The sequence below is a fragment of the Vicia villosa genome, linkage group LG2, assembly GCF_029867415.1.
Source record: "Vicia villosa cultivar HV-30 ecotype Madison, WI linkage group LG2, Vvil1.0, whole genome shotgun sequence".
Classification (NCBI taxonomy): domain Eukaryota; kingdom Viridiplantae; phylum Streptophyta; class Magnoliopsida; order Fabales; family Fabaceae; genus Vicia; species Vicia villosa.
The window spans coordinates 6,799,601-6,819,670 of NC_081181.1; the positions used below are offsets into that span (position 1 = coordinate 6,799,601).

The 20,070-nt window shown below is 35.2% G+C and overlaps 1 pseudogene; it reads right to left on the reverse strand.

Annotated features, from left to right (window-relative positions):
• Positions 1-19,087: 19,087 nt before the first annotated feature.
• On the reverse strand, positions 19,088-20,070 carry LOC131648960 (photosystem II protein D1-like; annotated as a pseudogene).

The window sequence follows — 20,070 nt, forward strand, 5'->3', positions numbered from 1 at the left end:
AATTGCCTTGCAATGCTCATCTTTAATATTCTTTCTCACAATTCTTCGAAAACTGGCTACGCTCATTTACGAGCTAAAGTCCATTTTTTTCTTTCATCTACCTTTTTTTTTAAAAACAAACGAGCAAGCAAAGCAATTAAGAGCCCATGGAAAACCATGGATGCAAAGGGTGCCTTACACCTTCCCTTTGCATAAATTACCCCCCGAACTTAGATTTCTTTAAAAGGTTTTTTTCTGTTTCTTTTTGCCTTTCCGAATTTGTTTGGATAAAATAAAAGTCGGTGGCGACTCTTGCTTACCGCGACATTCCGATTAAGATAAAAGTCAGTTCGCCGTATTACAGAACTGGCGACTCTGCTGGGGATTTTTCGATTAAGAGGGGTTACCTTAAAGGTTTAGGATTCATTTTAAAATGTTTTCTTTTGTTTGCTTTGTTTGTTTTATTTTTCAGGGGCGTTTTGGGAAAACTGAAGGACGAATCCTATTCCCGGATTCAAGAACACCTAAGATTAGGAGTGGCATAGTCATGGAGACCCCCCTTGTGCATGCTTGGGGTTGGTCAAAATGAAGTTCACACTTGAGTTAGGCCTCCACTGGTTATTGTGTACCTCTTTTGCATGAGAGAGGTTTATGCATGTATCTTTGGGTGCGTCGGAGCTCAAGGACCTTTAGTAACCCTTAACCCATCCTAACTTTTAGGAACGTAGTGGGGGGGCTATTCTTGGTGCATGCCAAGTTATGGTCGCTACCCGATACTACAGCTCAGATAGGTTTCTTGCTAAAGTATCATTGTGTGGTATGCATGTATCATGTTCGAGGGTGCTTTAGAGGGGGCTGACAATTCTGAGTCACTTGGTAGAACCCGTTGCTGAAATCTCCTTATCCATAGAAATACCCTTGGGAAGGACACCTGATCAGACTCCATGCAAGCCTTAAGCCAAAAATTGTGTGATTTGTGTGAATTTATTTGTGTTTGCTGCATCCATGCATCATGCATGCATATCATGACTAACCCATTCCAAGGAGTTAAAGGATTGTTAACCATAATTTGTTTTGTAGGTCATGGAAATCAAAGTTCATAAACCTTTTTGCCTCAGTTTCAGAGGGATACCTACTTCTTTGAAGATTCTTTGTGACAACGTTTCTGGTGCTCATGTGCTTTCCGAATCTCTCAACAGATTGATCAGTTTGGTAAGAACCAAGGTGGATGAAACACTTCTCAACACAATGATCCGGTTTTATGATCCTCTCCTTCACTGCTTTACTTATAGGGACTTTCAGTTGGTTCCCACATTAGAGGAATTTTCCTCCATCCTAGGATTACCTGTGCCTGATCAGATGCCATACACTGGCGAAGAAGAGGCACCTAAGTTGGAAGATGTGGCTGCTGCATTACACTTGCCTCGATCAGAAATCAAAAAGGTTTGGGTAAGCAAAGGAGATTATACTGGTGTACCAATTGACTTCTTGTATAGTCAAGCTGATATCTTAATTAATGCTATGAGTATGGATGCTCTTGAAAAGGTCCTCGCTTGCCTAATCTATGGGCAAGTATTGTTTCCACGTTATGACAAAATCGTGGATGTGATTGCTCTCAAGATCTTCATTAGCAACAATCCGGTTCCAACTTTACTAGGTGACCTGCTGCATTCCATTCATCACAGATCGTCTAAAGGCAAAGGTTGTGTTCTTGGATGCGCACCAATATTGCATAAGTGGTTTATTTCGCACTTACCCCGCTCCATGATAAAAAATGAAGAAGGCTTGACATGGGTTCAAAGAATCATAAGGCTCTCATACGACGACATTATCTGGAGTCAGAAAGATTTCGAAGGAACTCACTTGTTCGATAGCTGTGGAGACTTCCCAAATGTACCTCTTCTTGGTACCCGAGGAGGAATAACTTATAATCCCATATTAGCTCGACATCAGTTTGGTTTCGCTTTGAAAGACAAGCCTCGCTCCATATACCTCAGTTCAGAAAATTTTGATTTTGGTTCAGATACGACTAGAAAGAAAAAGCTGTTTATTAGAGCTTAGTCCAAAGTAAAGAAAGTATGCACAAAAGAGCTAGGACCAAGAAACTACATCCCTTCAGACCTTTATTTTAGATGGATTTATGATCGAGTGATTGAGCACGGTATGCCATACCCATCTGATACTCCTATTGTGCCAAGGGTTACTCCTCCAGTTATTCCTGTGGTTTTGGAGCCTTATGTACCTGCTCCAAAGGAAGATCTTGCTGTTACCATTGCTTCCTTGAGGAGAGAAAAGGCGGATCTTGAAAGTCGTTTACAAAAGATTGAAGCTGAAAAAGCGGTGTTGGTGGCTGATGCTATAGAGCGAGATAGTATGCTTGACTATTTCTCCCGCAAATGGAAGATTGAGGATTTCGTCTCTCCAGATCAGATACAATCATGGGAACGAGAGATTGATAGGCTCGTCCAAGAAAGGAATGAGATGATCAAGGCTCACAAAGAAGAGATCAGAATTTTGAAGAGAAAGCGCCGAGCTGGAGATTGATTTCTATTACTTTCTTTCTTTTTGTTTTTGTTCCAAATGTAACTATCAACCTTACAACATTATATTTTATAAGAGAACTCTTATTTTATTTCTTTTATTTCTTTCTCCAAAATGCGTTAAAAGTCCTTTAAATCCTTGGAAACATTGCATGTGCATAATCATATCATTCATAAACATCGCATCACAGGTTTCATAAAGACAAATGCCTCATCTTTGTGCTGTTTATTTCAGTAACAAAGATGGATCTCGAACAATCTGTCAAAGCTCTCCAAGCTCAGAACACTGAATTTCAAGCTTTGATCCTGAACTTGGCCAAGGGGCAAGAAGAACTAAAGGCACTACTGATCAAGAAAGAGAAGGATCAACATAGGCAACAAGATGATCAAGGTAAAGGGAAATCCAAACCCAAGCGATCATTCACTCCATTACACATGCCGATGTCTCAAGTTCTGCAACAACTGCTCAACCAGAACTTGATAACCTTATTACCTTCATATTCAATCCCTACAAATCCTGCTCCTGGGTACAAGTACCATGCAAGATGTGCTTATCATTCAAACAGTCCTGGTCATGATACAGAGGATTGTGGACCATTGAAGCACATGATCCAAGACCTCATTGATTGCAAGATCATTGACTTCAATTCACCTGAGAAACCTCATATGGCCAATACTGGGTACAATCGGAAAGGTCGCAATGAACCCAACCAATCTGTGGGGACAATTCTGACCTCTACATTAGCTCCGCAACAAAGACGCAAGTCATATACATCTAAACGTCAGTTTACAAAGATCAACATGTCACTGGCTCAGGCATTACAACATTTGCTGAAAAAGAACTTGATTACTTTAAGAGATCCTCCTGTAAAGCCCAACACCTCCGCCCCTAGCTACAAGCCCAGTGCGAGGTGCGCATATCACTCCAATAGCCCTGGGCATGATACGAATGATTGTTGGCCATTGAAGAACAAGATTCAAGACATGATCGATGCTGGTGAAATTGAATTCTATCATCCCAAGACCCCTGTGGTGATCACCGCTCCTATGCCTAATCACGACAAGACTGATTAATGTCTAAAAGGATGAACCTTTTAGGTCATTAGATTTATTTTCATTTGCAAATTCCATTCTGTTTGTTTAAACATTCAAATCATGATAGACATTATCTGTTTTAATAATAATCATTAGTGTACTGCATATGTTTGTCTTGAATAAATTATTTCGTTATCACTCATTTTAAACTACGTCTTTACTTTGCATATGTTTTGTGATATTCAACTCCAGCTAAGCCGTAAGCATTTTAAGGGAGGATGACGAAAACGATACCGCAATCCTATACAGTATGCTTTTGAACGGACTATGCTGACGATGTACAGGCATTGTTTCAATTCCTAAACAGTGGAGATATAAGGATGATAATCCCTCGTCAACCCCCTTTGAGCCTAAGGAGTAGAAGTTTTTCTTTCATTAAAACCCTTGATCATAACCTGGGGCAAGGTAGTTCTCAGTTAATTTGACGGTGCATTCTGTTTTGAGAGAATCATTCAGTACACCTTCCAGTAAAGGTTTCAAACACCCGTGTTCATCTACACACATCAAAGAAGTATCAGAAATGTCAATCAAAAGACAATGACGGTTCATCAATCATCAAACAAGGCAGTCAGTATCTTTCAAAAAGAAAAAACGAAAAAATGAAAAAACATATATACAAAGAAAAGCCTGCTAAGTCAAAAATCAAAAAGAAGACTTAGGCAAAAGTCAAGGCATCCCGCTGACTGTAAACTCAAAATAGACAATTCAGGCAAAAGTTAGGGATATCAAAAGATGAAAAAAGAGAAGTCAATAAATTCCTGAACAACAAAATATTGTGACTACCAAAAGGAAGAAGTGACTGCCATCTCAAAAGTTCTCTTTACTTGTGAACCATCATCATTGTCAAAGGGGAAAATCCAAAGTCTCTTGAAACCTGAATGCATAAGTTGAATTGACAGAGCTTAGGACTGAAGATCATCACGAAGAGGGGTGGGTACAATAAAATTTGAGCCATTATCCTTTGTTTCGTAAACCGTGAACCAAGCCACGTTACAACCCTTGAAAGTCCTAATTGAAGCATGGTTAGTTCGAAAGCATACTGTCACCAAAAGGTATCCCGACTCCTTAAGGTTTACCAAAATGCCGAGTTGATATCACGTTTCTACAAACATCACGTTGTCACAAATATCATGTTTTTACAAATATCATGTTTTTTTACAAACATCACACGTTTACATCTTTGGTTTTAATGTTTTTCAAAAAAACTCAAGACAAACGTATGCATTGCATCTCATGAATTCATTATTAAACACATTCTGCTACATAATTTCAAATGTTAGCATCAGAAAGAACTTGCACAGGGTACAACTAATGACTAGAAAGTTATCCCGATAGGCAACGTCTCCTACATATACAAGGGGCATGACACGTTTCTCCCAATCAATCTGGGGCAATCAAGTCAAGATTCGAAGAATCTCTCAAATGCCAAAAAGTCAAAAGCATACATCCCAAGCGGAAGTCAGACTATTTCCCGGTCAATCTGGGGAAATCAAGTCAAGATTCCGAGAATCTCTCAAAGATGCCAAAAACAATCAGGGGCATGCATCCAAATAAATCTTAAGCTATTTCCAATCAATATGGGGCATTGTCCTGGACCAATGGTTACTAAGGGGCATGTCGCCCGTGGTTCATATCTCATAAAGTCCTCGCGAGACGAATCTTTCCAAAGTTCCTACTAACCGGGGCAAATCTATACAAGTCCAGCTTGACATCTTGATCAACATTCAGTGGCGTGCCCTAATTAAAGTCCAGGAACGACAGGTACTATAATACTAGGGGCAACATTCAAGACATCCGCGTCTTCCCACAAAGCTGATTTCGCAAGATCATATCCCCACAGAGTAATCCCTAAGAAGATGTCTTCCAACACTCCTACCCCGACAAAGGCATGGCTCCCCAACATGGTTTCCCTTTATCCCCAATCAGGGAATATCAAGTTACTGATCATCCCCAAGCAGAAATTATAAATCCCCAGCTGAGCATCTTCAAGACGAAATCCAAACTACAAAGACTTGGAGATTTATTCTCTCGACTAAATCATATTTGCATACCATATGACACAAACATATTCATACATCGCATACATCACTATATAACAAATCCATAACATACGAAGTTTCTCATTTATTTTGAGATACTCATCACATAAACGCATGCATCATGACATAAGAAAACTAACCTCTATTTTTCAGGATATTACTATCTCTATCTGCAAGAGTTAAGTCGACACCTTTGACGGTTCCTTAACAATCTATTCTCAATTATTAAGTCGACACCTTTGACGGTTCCTTAATACATCAAGAGTTAAGTCGACACCTTTGACGGTTCCTTAACAACACATTTCAGATATAAGTCGATACCTTTGACGGTTCCTTATACAATCTATCTACATATCTGAGTCGATACCTTTGACGGTGCCTCAATGATATGCTTCAGATTTAAGTCGATACCTTTGACGGTTCCTTAACAACCCACATCAAGAGTTAAGTCGACACCTTTGACGGTTCCTTAACAACACATTTCAGATATAAGTCGACACCTTTGACGGTTCCTTATACAATCTGTCTGCATATCTGAGTCGATACCTTTGACGGTGCCTCAACAATATGCTTCAAATTTAAGTCGATACCTTTGACGGTTCCATAAATAACCCAACACAGATTTGAGTCGATACCTTTGACGGTTCCTCAACATTCAAAAAAAAAGAAGACAACAAAAGCAGAAATTTTGCAACAATCCATACTCCAACAACTACCAGATGGCATCTACAAGCCCATCTCCGACAAAAGTCCCTACTTCAAATAGGGCAAATTTCTTGGTATTCTTGTGTTCAATCATCTTCCACCTTCAGATACCGACTGGCACACAAACCACTCTACATCTTCAGGTTTAAGATAATTGAACAGGGGCAGCTGTCATACCTCAAAATTTGCCCATACTATTTCTCCTACTCAAAATCAAAGTCAAGGCACCTCACATGGCTTATGATACTTTAGACTATCTCCATGACGAAGTTCAGGCTCAAATCAAAAGATTTCCGTCTCAAGCATGTTCATAACCCATTGTAAGACCCATGAGGCCACTCTTTTATTTTTTATCATTATTATTTTATTTGGAATTTATTTATTTAAATTCTTAAATAAAGTAAACGAATAATGAAAAACATAGAAGATACAATATTGGTTTATTTTGTGATCAAATCTCGAGTAAATACCCGAGTTTACTATAGGGAAATTCGCGAGGAATGGTTGACACAAGTTAGGCTATCTGAAAAAAATTTGTATGGAGCAATATTGAATAAACGGGCCTAATTGATGGGGTGTAAACATGAATAGCAAAAGATCTCCAAGCCCATTTGTGCATCATCTTGATTTTGGATTTATTTATTTTTGATTTTATCTAATTTAAATCAAAAAATAAAATAAATTAAAGAAGGCAATTGTGATGTACGAAATCTTTTTCTTCTTCTAATCAGTAATGAATCAAAATCGAATTAAAGTTGGATTGAGTTCAAAACAGCAACTTTCAAATCTCTTCCCAAATCAAATCTCTGAGTGATTTCAATCACAAGGATTCAAAAAGATTTGTTTCACCTTTAGTAACCTAAATCCACCTATATATATATACTTAATCCTAATCAGAAGAGGAAAAAAAAATTCGGCCACAAAAAAGCTCTGTTCAAACTGAAAAAACCGTTCATAAGAGGGAGACGGAGATTGAAGTTCGAGGTCGATTCAAGCCAAACCAATAATCTCATTCAATTCCCCAACACTTTCTGGGCGTGATACGATCCCTCTCATCGACTGAAGCAAGCCAATTTGCGTGTATTACCACTACGGTTTGCCAAGACTTTTTCTATTTCAATCACCATGATTCATGCATCATACACATGTTTTAAAGCTATATTATTGTTCGTATGAATTTGTAGATTGTTTCTGTGCTATTTTTGTTGAGGTTTGATGCAGGGACCGCGAAACACCATGGTTAGGGTTTCGAATGCTCCAAAAAGGGATTTTTATTAGAATCAATTTCAGGTCGAATGGATGAATCCAATGGATTCGCAAGGCTCCCTATAGTCGATCTGCAATATTTTTATGCATTTATTGATGTTGATTTATGGGTTGGGACGATGCGAGCCTATGGCCACTCTAAAAAAAAGCGTTGCCGAAAGTTGCAGAATTCCATGAAGAAGATGATACACTTCTGGGCGCGCAAATGTTTTTTTTATTTTTCAAATGTTACTTGTTTGTGGATATGTTGTTTGTGTGTTGCAGGAATACCAACAAACGTAAAGTGGCTCAGTGGAAATTGTGAGAGCGCATGGTTTGAGTCACCAGGGGTGTGTTCGATCCCTACTCCTGTCACTTTTTTTATTTGGATTTTCCTGCTTGCAGATATAATATACACAACATGTGAGTCCCTACCACGCACCCTCATATGTCAGCCATTAGTTCATGTCCACAATAAATCCAACGCTCATCGACTGCAAGTCTACCATGGACTTCTCCAGCGCATCACACAGAATCAATCCCGCTAAGTTTTTGTTTTCTTGTTTATTTAATTCAGTTTTACTATTTAATTATTTATTTTTTTTACTATTTTTATTTATTTTTGTATCCAAATTCTTTTTTTTCTCTAACAACAAATTTTTTTCTCTTATTTAATTAAAATCAAGTTCTTATTTTCATTAGATAATTAAATTGAATTAGAATAATTAAGTAGTTAATTTAATTTAATTATTAATAAAAATGTTTAATTATTTAATTAGGTTAATATTTTCATTAATTGATTAAATTGATTATTAGGTTAGATAATTTAATTGAAAACCTTTTGGCGCCGATTTAATTAATTAGATTGAAAATCAATAATTAATTAATTTAGGTTTTATTTATTCTATTAATCATGGTTAACTTGTGCCCTAATCAGGGTTTACGAAGATCATGCCCTACACTGAATTTTTTTTTCTGTGCCTTTCAGGATTGTCTTTCCAGGCACCTCCCGACGACGCGCCCGATCAAGATTCAAAGCTAAGTACCCTATTTAATTTAAAATCTATTTTGGTTTCCTTTTAAATAATCAGGGTTTGCCTTGCCTTCATCCTTTTTTGTCTTTGCTCTTTTCAGGGTTAGCAACATGATTCCTCCCGATCATGCGCCTTCAAAAAAACCAAAGCTAAGTATTCGACGCTAAAAATTGAAAATCTATTTTATTTCCTGTTTTTAGGGTTTGTCTTCTTACATGAACATTGCCTACATTCAATTTTTCTGCCTTTGCCTTTTTCAGGGTTACCCCGAGGCTTTCCGCCAACCATATCAGATCAAATTCGAAGCTAAGTGTCTTTTGTTATTATTTTATTTAGTAATTTCATTATTTTTATTTTTACGGTTAATAAAGTTCACCTTCGAACCGATGATGCACTCACTCTCTGTTTTCTGTCTCTTCTTTTTTCCTTTTCAGGGTTTGTCAAATGCCAAAGCTACGAGTTTGGTAACCCTAAAACCTAACTTCAATATTTTATGCTTTAATTATTATTACTTATGTCAAACCCTATTAAGGGATCCGCTGGTTACAATTTCCCTCCCCATATCTGTTTTGATTATATGCGTGGTTAGTAATCCTAGGGAGTGCAACCTTTGAATTGAACATAGAATCACTAAATTTACAAGATAATATATTTAAATATAATCACATGATTGGTGCACACACGCACGCTTTTGGGTAACCTCTCTGTTGCCTTGTTGCCTGTTGCCTTGTTGCCTGTTGCCTTGTATTTTGTGCAGAATAAGCCAAGTCCCTCGAATACGAGGATACCTCAGCCATGTTGCCTCGATAAAAAGGTCACGACCCTAAATGATGCTGCCTTCGATACACAAATGACCTCGACCCTCGGAAGTTGCCTACGGAAAAAGGCTGAGGTATCTTCTGGTTGCCTAACGAAAATGGCTTATTCTAATTCTTGCCTTAGACTACCTGCCCTTCTATGGCATGGGACAGTCTCATGGCAAAGGATGCTTCGACGACCCTTCAACCTCCAAACGAAAGGCTTCCTGCCCTCTTATGGCAAGGATAGACCCTTTCATTCTGAAAGGCTAAAAAGAGACCTATCATCTGAGTTTAAGGTAATTGCCCCTAATTGCCTTGCAATGCTCATCTTTAATATTCTTTCTCACAATTCTTCGAAAACTGGCTACGCTCATTTACGAGCTAAAGTCCACTTTTTTCTTTCATCTACCTTTTTTTTAAAAAACAAACGAGCAAGCAAAGCAATTAAGAGCCCATGGAAAACCATGGATGCAAAGGGTGCCTTACACCTTCCCTTTGCATAAATTACCCCCCGAACTTAGATTTCTTTAAAAGGTTTTTTTTCTGTTTCTTTTTGCCTTTCCGAATTTGTTTGGATAAAATAAAAGTCGGTGGCGACTCTTGCTTACCGCGACATTCCGATTAAGATAAAAGTCAGTTCGCCGTATTACAAATACCAAAAACTTATTAAGTCTCAAAAAAATTTAAAATTTTATAAAACTTCATAAAGTTATATTCAGTAAATTTTTTAATTTGATAGTTTGATATTTTGATTGGTGAAATATAATATCTATAATAATAAGTTGTCAAATAAAATCGCTTTTACAATAAATTTACTTATTCAATAACACCTCACATCATATACAATGTATAAAATAACTCAATTGATATATACTAATTGAGTTAAATGAGTGTAAACTACTAGTTTATGATTCAATCCATGATTATATATATATATATATATATATATATATATATATATATATATATATATATATATATATATATATATATATATATATATATATATATATTAATATGAACAAATTACTGATATTTATAAATAAATTACTTAAAAAAATAATTGCAATTATATAAACATATGTATAAATTTTTATATTAATCTATAATTCTTATGTAATCAAAATACATGCATAATGTAATTACGTACAATAATAATTTAATATATTTTGCTAACATATAAAATAATTATAAATTCATATAACAATTTACAAATATAATATTTCTACATCCCGAAATTTCGGTATATAGCCTAGATAATGTCAGGTTGCACACCAACAATTTATGAATGACGTGATAATGATGCCATATCTTTCCGTTACAATATCTAATGGGCCAGTCAACGATCATGGAACGTTACCGATCGTTAATGAAATCCGTTGCAACAGGTTAAATGAGTCTGTTACATTTTTAATGGCCAATAAACACATCTACACTATAAAATGAGGGGGGTGTTTGAGATACAAAGAGAGGACCGGTGAAGAACATAACAAATAGTACGCAAAAATATTTTGAAAAAAACCTTAAATCATACAATATAATAAAGCAAGATGAGTATTTTGACAAGTTTGACGCTTGGCAAATTCTCAACCCTTCTATCATATTTACATGTTTCTATAAGAGGAAAATTTTAATTATTATAATTCTAATTTTTTTAAATGAAATAAATATAAACGTACAAAATTGGTTTGTTATAGGAAACGTGAAATCATGTACGCTAGGGCCATTGAAAAAATCATGTATTATGATTACTCTAAATTAGTTCTTTGGGGGAAGGTAAAATATTTCTAAAGTCACATTGAGAAAGTGTTGAAGCAGGCATAGCGTTAAGCAACAAAAGATTTGGAAATATTGATCCGGGAATTATCGTGTCCACATAGATGGTGAGAATGCCATTCAACAGTTTCTATGGTTTTGAGCTCGGGTTTGAATGAACAGAACTATAAAAACGGAAAAGTAAATATGAACATAAAAAGAATTCATTCTTCGGAAAGATAAGAGTTATCAAGCTTTGTATATAATCTACTTATCACAAACTTAAACTTGTCGACCAGTTATACTCAACCTACGATACTCGTCTATGTTATCACGTATCTCTTACATAAGTGTTCATCTCTGAAGCACCTACGAGACAATTCACAACTAAGGTTATCTCTAACGCAAAGTCGCAAGAACATTCGTATTCTCGCGTCGACGATCTCTCGCGCGCCGCTCAAACACGAAAGCATTAAGTACAGATACCCACCGTGATTGTTAGCTCTAAATCTATCTCTAGAGTTCGGAAACTAACAGATAATCATCCTAGATAAGTATTCAAGAAGTATATCTCTAAAGCAACCCAAATCCCGAGCACATAGCAAAAATCTAAGATAACAATCAACATAGATTTATAAAGCAAGTTTTATATAACGCCATGATCAACAAATATACTTGAGTTCAAAGTAAAATCATATACAAAACCCAACCAAAGAGAAATACACAAAGAAGAAGAGAAATGAACCGAAAATCTCCCAGTTTGTCAGCTCCGTTCGACGTTCAATCCACCCCCAATCATCCAAATGCAACCTCCGAAGTTGTTTTCTAAGCTAATCTATCCAAAAAAATGAAGGTTGATGGAGTTGGGAAAAAATACCCCAAAACTATAAACTAAAAATGTGATTTTTACCCCTATTTAACGAGCTGCTATCTGTCATGGTCGCTAAGCGAGCTCTGCTCCGCTTAGCGGATGACAGCAAAAGTGAAATCTTGTTTTCGCCATAAGTTGAGAACCGTAACTTCGAATTGCGCCCGGTTCGAAGCGTTGGAAAGCTTATTCAATGCTCTATCCAATAATGAATGAATGGAAACCAAAATGATGATTTTGGTCATCCTTATTTTGAGCCTATGGAAGTCCACTTGACGGTGGCTAAGCGGGCTTGCACCAAAACTGCGAAATCGAAGTCGTGCCTTTGACACTTTATTCCTCAAGCCTCCAATAAGAATGAATACCTATAAAAACAAAGGAAAAACTATCAAATGGTATAAAAGTATATGAAAATACAACTATTCACAAAGTATACGTATTTATACACAAAACGGGGAATTATTCAAACGGTATTAACAAAAGTATCGATAAGCGCCACTATTTACATACACAAAATAAGTACATTTTGGCACTTACCAAACTCTACCCAACTTGAAACTTTGTTTGTGCTCAAACAATGTCAAATAAATCAAAGAATTGAAAGTAATAAACCAAAGAATTGTGAATCAACAAGTTTAGAAAAACCAAAAACAAATGTATGGCTCAACACAAAAACGTATAAACAAAGTAAGTACTTACCACTATCCTACAACGACAACATGTAAACGAAACGAATCCTAAGCACAAAAAGCATACAAAACATTCTAACACAATACATGCTCACATCATGAATCACACCTAACAAAAATTCATCAATGGATGAAGAACACACAAAGGTGAAGGACTTTTAACACTCATCCAACAATCTTGCAAACAAAAGATTAAATTATGAATTCATCCAAAAATCACATTGAAGATACAAAAGCAAGATCACAAGGGCTTTTCAAGGTTGTAATGTGGCTTGGTTAATAAACAAGGGATATGTCCTAAGGCTAATCGAAACAAAAACATGCCTAAACCTAAGGGAGTGATCAATCCACCAAAGATTCAAACAACAAAATCTTGATTAAACTTCTTCCTTAACCACAAGGTTCTCAAACCAATCACAATACTTATTAGCACAATTATTCACTTCTCTTTTCTTTTTTTTTTCAAAACTTTTTCTCCTTTTTTTTTCTTTCTTTTTTTTCACTTTTTTTTTCTTTTTTTTCTTTATTTTCAACCTCATAGCAACAACCAAATAAGTAGAAACCATTTCTCTCCCCAACTTGAATTCAACCACACCATCATATGAATACTCCCTACTTTCTAAGGCAAGGTAAAAATTCATACCAAAAATCATGGTTGAAGGTTCAAGAAAACAACGAATCAATCATCCATGCAAAAATGAGAACTAAACACTCAAAGATAAGCATTTAGCAAAAACAACATGGACATTGACAAAAAGCTCAAAAGGGTTAACAAATGATCACACACTCACAAGGTGAATTGACTATTTAGTTATGGTGGTTGTGCTCAAAATGAAACAAAATGTCTTAATCCTTTTCATGCTTTTATAAAATCAACATAAACAAAAGATTAAGCATAATAAGATCCAGTTAAAACAAAGATTGTGGCCTCCAGCATATGTAAACAATGGAAAGCTTCCTTACATTTATGGGTTGGGAACTAAAGTGATTCAATCAATAAGCAAGTAATGCAAAAGAATGAATGGTATGGTAATTGTACAAATGAAAAGTTTCCTAAACATGTTATGCTATAGAAAGCGATAAATGAGTACCTTGAATGATACGACTTCAAAAATAATATCCAACCATACATTCGCAAGTTAAAACACTCAATCTTTGAAAAATCACCTCAAAAATCTTTGAATCACCGAACAAAATTTGAATCCAAACAACCAGCAAAAATATTAAAAAAACAAAATTATTATCTAATGCTAAATATCCTTGGTGAGAGTGGGAAACGGAATGGAACCAAGTGAAATTGGAACCCTGCTGGTACAAAGCAAGAAAACAAAATTTTGCTGTGCTCGCTAAGCGGAGTGAGCTTGCTAAGCGATGACAGTAAAATTCAGAAAAACCAGAACAGAATTAGGTGTTCCAGCCCTCTCCACTTCACCTAAATACCTCTTAAACAAAAAAATAAACAAAATTTTGCAACCGTTGGAGTGCCTCCCAACAAGCGCTTGTTTTACGTTGTTAGCTCGACGCCTTTATTATTCCGGTGTTTGGAAAGTAGCTTCCTCTCGTCATGCCATGGTGACGTCTCACCGCACAAGCCTAAAGAAAGTGTCCTAACAAACCACTCAACAAATGTTACGGGTACAAATATATACAACAATTTTACAAACATAAAAGAAAACACAAGTATAAAAATATGTACACAAACAAACACATATATACAAGTATGAACACATACATTTATTATTATACAAAAAGAGAAAATTTGGTGAATGTTGAATGCACAAGTTGAAAAATGAAGATTTGTAATTAAAGAGCTAATCCGAGATCAACATGTTTCACCAACATTCATCAACAAAAGTATACTTAAATGTAAACATATACAAGTAAACTTTTATGGTGAACATAGACAAGTAAAATTTTACAAGTAACATATATGCAAGTGAAGATATACAATATATACGATATATACAAAGCTCAAGACCACGGAAACTATTGCGATGCAATTCTAACAACCATCCCCCGCAACGGTACCATTTTGTTGAAGCAGGCATAGCGGCAAGCAACAAAAGATTTGGAAATATTGATTCGGGAATTATCGTGTCCACATAGATGGTGAGAATGCCATTCAACAGTTTCTATGATTTTGAGCTCGGGTTTGAATGAACAGAACTATAAAAACGGAAAAGTAAATATGAACATAAAAAGAATTCATTCTTCGGAAAGATAAGAGTTATCAAACTTTGTATATAATCTACTTATCACAAACTTAAACTTGTCGACCAGTTATACTCAACCTACGATACTCGTCTATGTTATCACGTATCTCTCACAAAAGTGTTCATCTTTGAAGCACCTACGAGACAATTCACAACTAAGGTTATCTCTAATGCAAAGTCGCAAGAACATCCGTATTCTCGCGTCGACGATCTCTCGGGCATCACTTAAACACGAAAGCATTAAGTACAGATGCCCACCGTGATTGTTAGCTCTAAATATATCTCTAGAGTTCAGAAACTAACAGATAATCATCCTAGATAAGGATTCAATAAGTTTATCTCTAAAGCAACCCAAATCCCGAGCACAGAGCAAAAATCTAAGACAACAATCAACATAGATTTGTAAAGCAAGTTTTATATAACGCCATGATCAACAAATATACTTGAGTTCAAAGTAAAATCATATACAAAACCCAACCAAAGAGAAATACACAAAGAAGAAGAGAAATGAACCGAAAATCTCCCAGTTTGTCAGCTCCGTCCGACGCTGAATCCACCCCCAATCATCCAAATGCAACCTCCGAAGTTGTTTTCCAAGCTAATCTATCCAAAAAATGAAGGTTGATGGAGTTGGGAACAAATACCCTAAAACCATAACCTAAAAATGTGATTTTTACCCCTATTTAACGAGCTGCTATCTGTCATGGTCGCTCAGTGAGCTCTGCTCCGCTTAGCGAATGACAGCAAAAGTGAAATCTTGTTTTCGCCATAAGTTGAGAACCGTAACTCCGAATTGCGCCCAGTTCGAAGCGTTGGAAAGCTTATTCAATGCTCTATCTAATAATGAATGAATGGAAACCAAAATGATGATTTTGGTCATCCTTATTTTGAGCCTATGGAAGTCCGCTTGACGGTGGCTAAGCGGGCTTGCACCAAAACTGCGAAATCGAAGTCGTGCCTTTGACACTTTATTCCTCAAGGCTCCAATAAGCATGAATACCTATAAAAACAAAGGAAAACTATCAAATTGTATAAAAGTATATGAAAATAAAACTATTCACAAAGTATACGTATTTATACACAAGATGGGGAATTATTTAAACGGTATTAACAAAAGTATCGATAAGTGCCACTATTTACATACACAAAATAAGCACATTTTGGCACTTATCAGAAAGGTAAAATTATTGGTATCAATTGGGAATGAAAAAGTAGTTCTTTGAGAGAAGCGTAAAATATTTAAATTCCCTTTATATTCCTCCTTCAGACATACTATATAACAACTTTCATTTCCTCCTCATTACAAACACCAAAAATCACCAACAAAAATACCATCAAAACTCTGCCAAATTTCTTCCTCAAAACCCCTGAATCCGCAGCCCTCAACCTTGCTACAAAACTCACTCACAACCTCCCGAAAACTGCAACCTATTCCCACCCTCAATATTCACATTCAAAACCACAGCCGTAACAACTCCACACTCACAAATTAATAACAACACACGCATAAAAGCAGCAACAACTCCACACTCACAAATCAATAACAACACACGCACAAAAGAAGATCAAAGAAGAAGATTCAGAGCTCAAGAACAAAAGCACAACGCAAAAGAAGAGAAAGTACCATATTTATTTTTCTGTTGCAACTTTTTGCTACTTTTGATTTGTGTTTCCATTTGATTTGAGTTCCTTGTAACATGTAATCGTCCCTGATAATAATGAAATATGTGTTTGTGGTTCATGAGGATGAGGGTTTATTGATGTTGGTTTATGCTTGATGTTGATTTTGAGAGAGGAAGAGGCGTAAGGTCTCGTGAGCGTTGAACAAATATTTGATTGTAACATTAATATGATTGAGTTGTTCAATTAAATATTCACAACACATTGTCACAAATTAGGCCATCCATTTAAATACATATTTTGAATACTATTTTACTTTCTATTTTCCCCTTGGTTTCAAATTAAATAACAAATCATTTCAATGCATTAACCAAGTCATTGGTTTCCTATAAATGAAAGAAAAAAAGATAGTTGATTGTTCAATAATTTTTTAGTACGTAACTTTATTATAAATGATTGAATTCAATTATTTATATTTGAAATTTATTTTTAACAATTAAGAAAGTATTTTAATTTTTATATAAATTAACAATAATATTAAATTGTTCAATAATATTAAATCAACTATATTAAATATTTTTTATTTTAAATTTTAAATTTTAAATTTAAGGTTTAATCATATTTAATTATAGAGTTAAATATATTTTTTTAAATATAACCGTTTTATATTTCATCTCTCTAAATATATTTTTAAATTTACTAATTTGGTATGTCATAATCAATTAGTAAATTCAAAGTTGACTATATATTAAGCGAATATATGATTACTAAAACATGTACCTTGTTTTTTATAAAAGATATTTGAAGTACATTATTTTTCATCTCCATTTTATTATTTAATGATTAATAAAATAATTTTTTTGCTTCTGATCAAAATTATTATTATTTTTTTTTTTGGTAAAAAAGAGGGCCTAAGCCCAGAAACGGAAGAAGCTAAACAGGAACCAACCGAGGAACGGCAACTCCTACCCTATCATCTTCCAACAAACGACTAACAAAACTAGGAGCAACCGTATAATCAACAAAATTGCAGGTTAAAACATATCCTTCGTGGCCAACACATCTGCACACTTATTAGCTTCCCGATAAGAGTGGTTAACTTGAACATCTTCATAAAGAGTAATCAGCCGAAGAATTTGCCTAAGCAAATCATAACCGTCAATGTTATTAGACACACCTTTCTTAATAACATCCATTACCGCAACATAATCCACGTTCAGCTCCACCTTGTTCTGGCCTATAATGAGAGTATATTTGAGACCTTCAAAAACACCCTAAAGTTCTGCTATAAACGCCGAACAATCCCTTGTGTAATTTGCTAAACCTCCTAGCCAGTTGCCATTAGCATCTCTCACCACTCCTCCACATCCTGAAGTCATCCTATCTTTGCTAGCATCATCAGTGTTTAGTTTGACATAATTACGTCGGGGCGGTTGCCAACGAATCATAACGATCTCCTTATCTACTTTAACCGTGATCGCACCTTGCTTCTTAGCCACAGCATTCTCATTCACCAATTTTGCAATGTGTTGTGCTTCATTGAATCACCGAATAAAGTCTGCTTCGTGATCAAAGACATATTATAATAGATTATAATGTTACTATAACTTTATTTATAAATTATAAGTAGTTCTAAACTTTTTTTTTACTTCAAGAAATTTTAACCCGTGCCTCGCACGAACATACATTTAAGTCATTATTTCCCGTGCCTTTAAAATATTATTGATTTTGTTTGTAAAATATTCTTTTAAATTGTTTTATTTAAGTCATTATTATATATGATTTTATAACAGAATATTTGAAAATATGTTAAATTTTAGAAGTAATAAACTTTAGAAGTAATGATAGAAAATAAACTTTCGTTTTAATTTAATGAATTTTTTCCAATTGATTTCGTTTGAAAAATTGAGGATATGTTGAATGTTTAAATTAAGGTAAAATATCCTTTTTGGTCCCGTATGTTAATTTCGGCGTTTATTTTGGTCCCTTAACGTCAAAAAGTTTCATATTGGTCTTTTAACTCTTCAAAAGGTGTCATTTTAGTCCTTTTTGGCATATTACCGACGGATTTAGCGACCGATTTTTGAGTTTTTCCGTCGCCAATATAACAAAAAGGACTAAAATGACATCTTTTGATGAGTTAAGGGACCAATATGAAACTTTTTGAAGTTAAGGGACCAAAATGAACCCTTAGGTTAACTTACAGGACTAAAAAGAGTATTTTGCCTTAAATTAATAAGACGAACCAAAATAATTATTAGTGATATATCAATTATATTAAATTTCTAAAAAAAATAATTTTATATATTAATATTTTAATAAATAAGTAAGATTTATGAAATTGATTTATAATTAATGTGTAAATCATTTTCATTAAAAAGAATAATTTGTTGATGATATAAACTATTTTTTTAATAGTAGTTTAAATCTAAAAATAACTCAATATATATTATTTGATATATTTTTATTGAGTAAGAATTAATATCTGGGCTGATATTATTAGCACGGTTAATAATATCAGCTCAGATATTAATTACACGACCTTGACTATCAACTACCGATTGGTTAAAATTGAAACCATTTAAACTAAAAGCCATAGTGTTGATACCTAACGTGGTAAACCAGATACCTAATACAAGCTAAGCAGCTAGGAAGAAATGTAAAGAGCGATAATTGTTGAAACTAGCATATTGGAAGATCAATCGACCAAAATAACCGTAAGCAGCTACAATATTATAGGTTTCTTCCTCTTGACCGAATCTGTAACCTTCATTAGCAGATTCATTTTCCGTGGTTTCCCTGATCAAACTAGAAGTTACCAAGGAACCGTGCATAGCACTGAATAGGGAGCCGCCGAATACACCAGCTACACCTAACATGTGAAATGGGTGCATAAGAATATTATGATCAGCCTGAAATACAACCATAGAGTTGAAAGTACTAGCGATTCCTAGAGGCATACCATCTGAAAAGCGTCCTTGACCAATTGGGTAGATAAAGAAAACTGCAGTAGCAGCTGCAACGGGAGTTGAATATGCAACAACAATCCAAGGGCGCATACCCAGACGAAAACTAAGTTCCCACTCACGACCCATGTAACAAGCTACACCAAGTAAAAAGTGTATAACAATTAGTTCATAATGACCGCCATTGTATAACCATTCATCAACGGATGCAGCTTCCCATATCGGGTAAAAGTGCAAACCGATAGCCGCAGAAGTAGGAATAATAGCACCAGAAATAATATTGTTTCCGTAAAGTTGATATCCAGAAACAGGCTCACGAATACCATCAATATCTACTGGAGGTGCAACAATGAAAGCGATAATAGATACAGAAGTTGCGGTCAATAAGGTGGGGATCATCAAAACACCAAACCATCTAATGTAAAAATAATTTTTTGTGCTGGTTATCCAGTTACAGAAGCGACCTCACAGGTTTTCGCTATCACATCTCTCTAAAATTGCAGTCATGGTAAAATCTTGGGT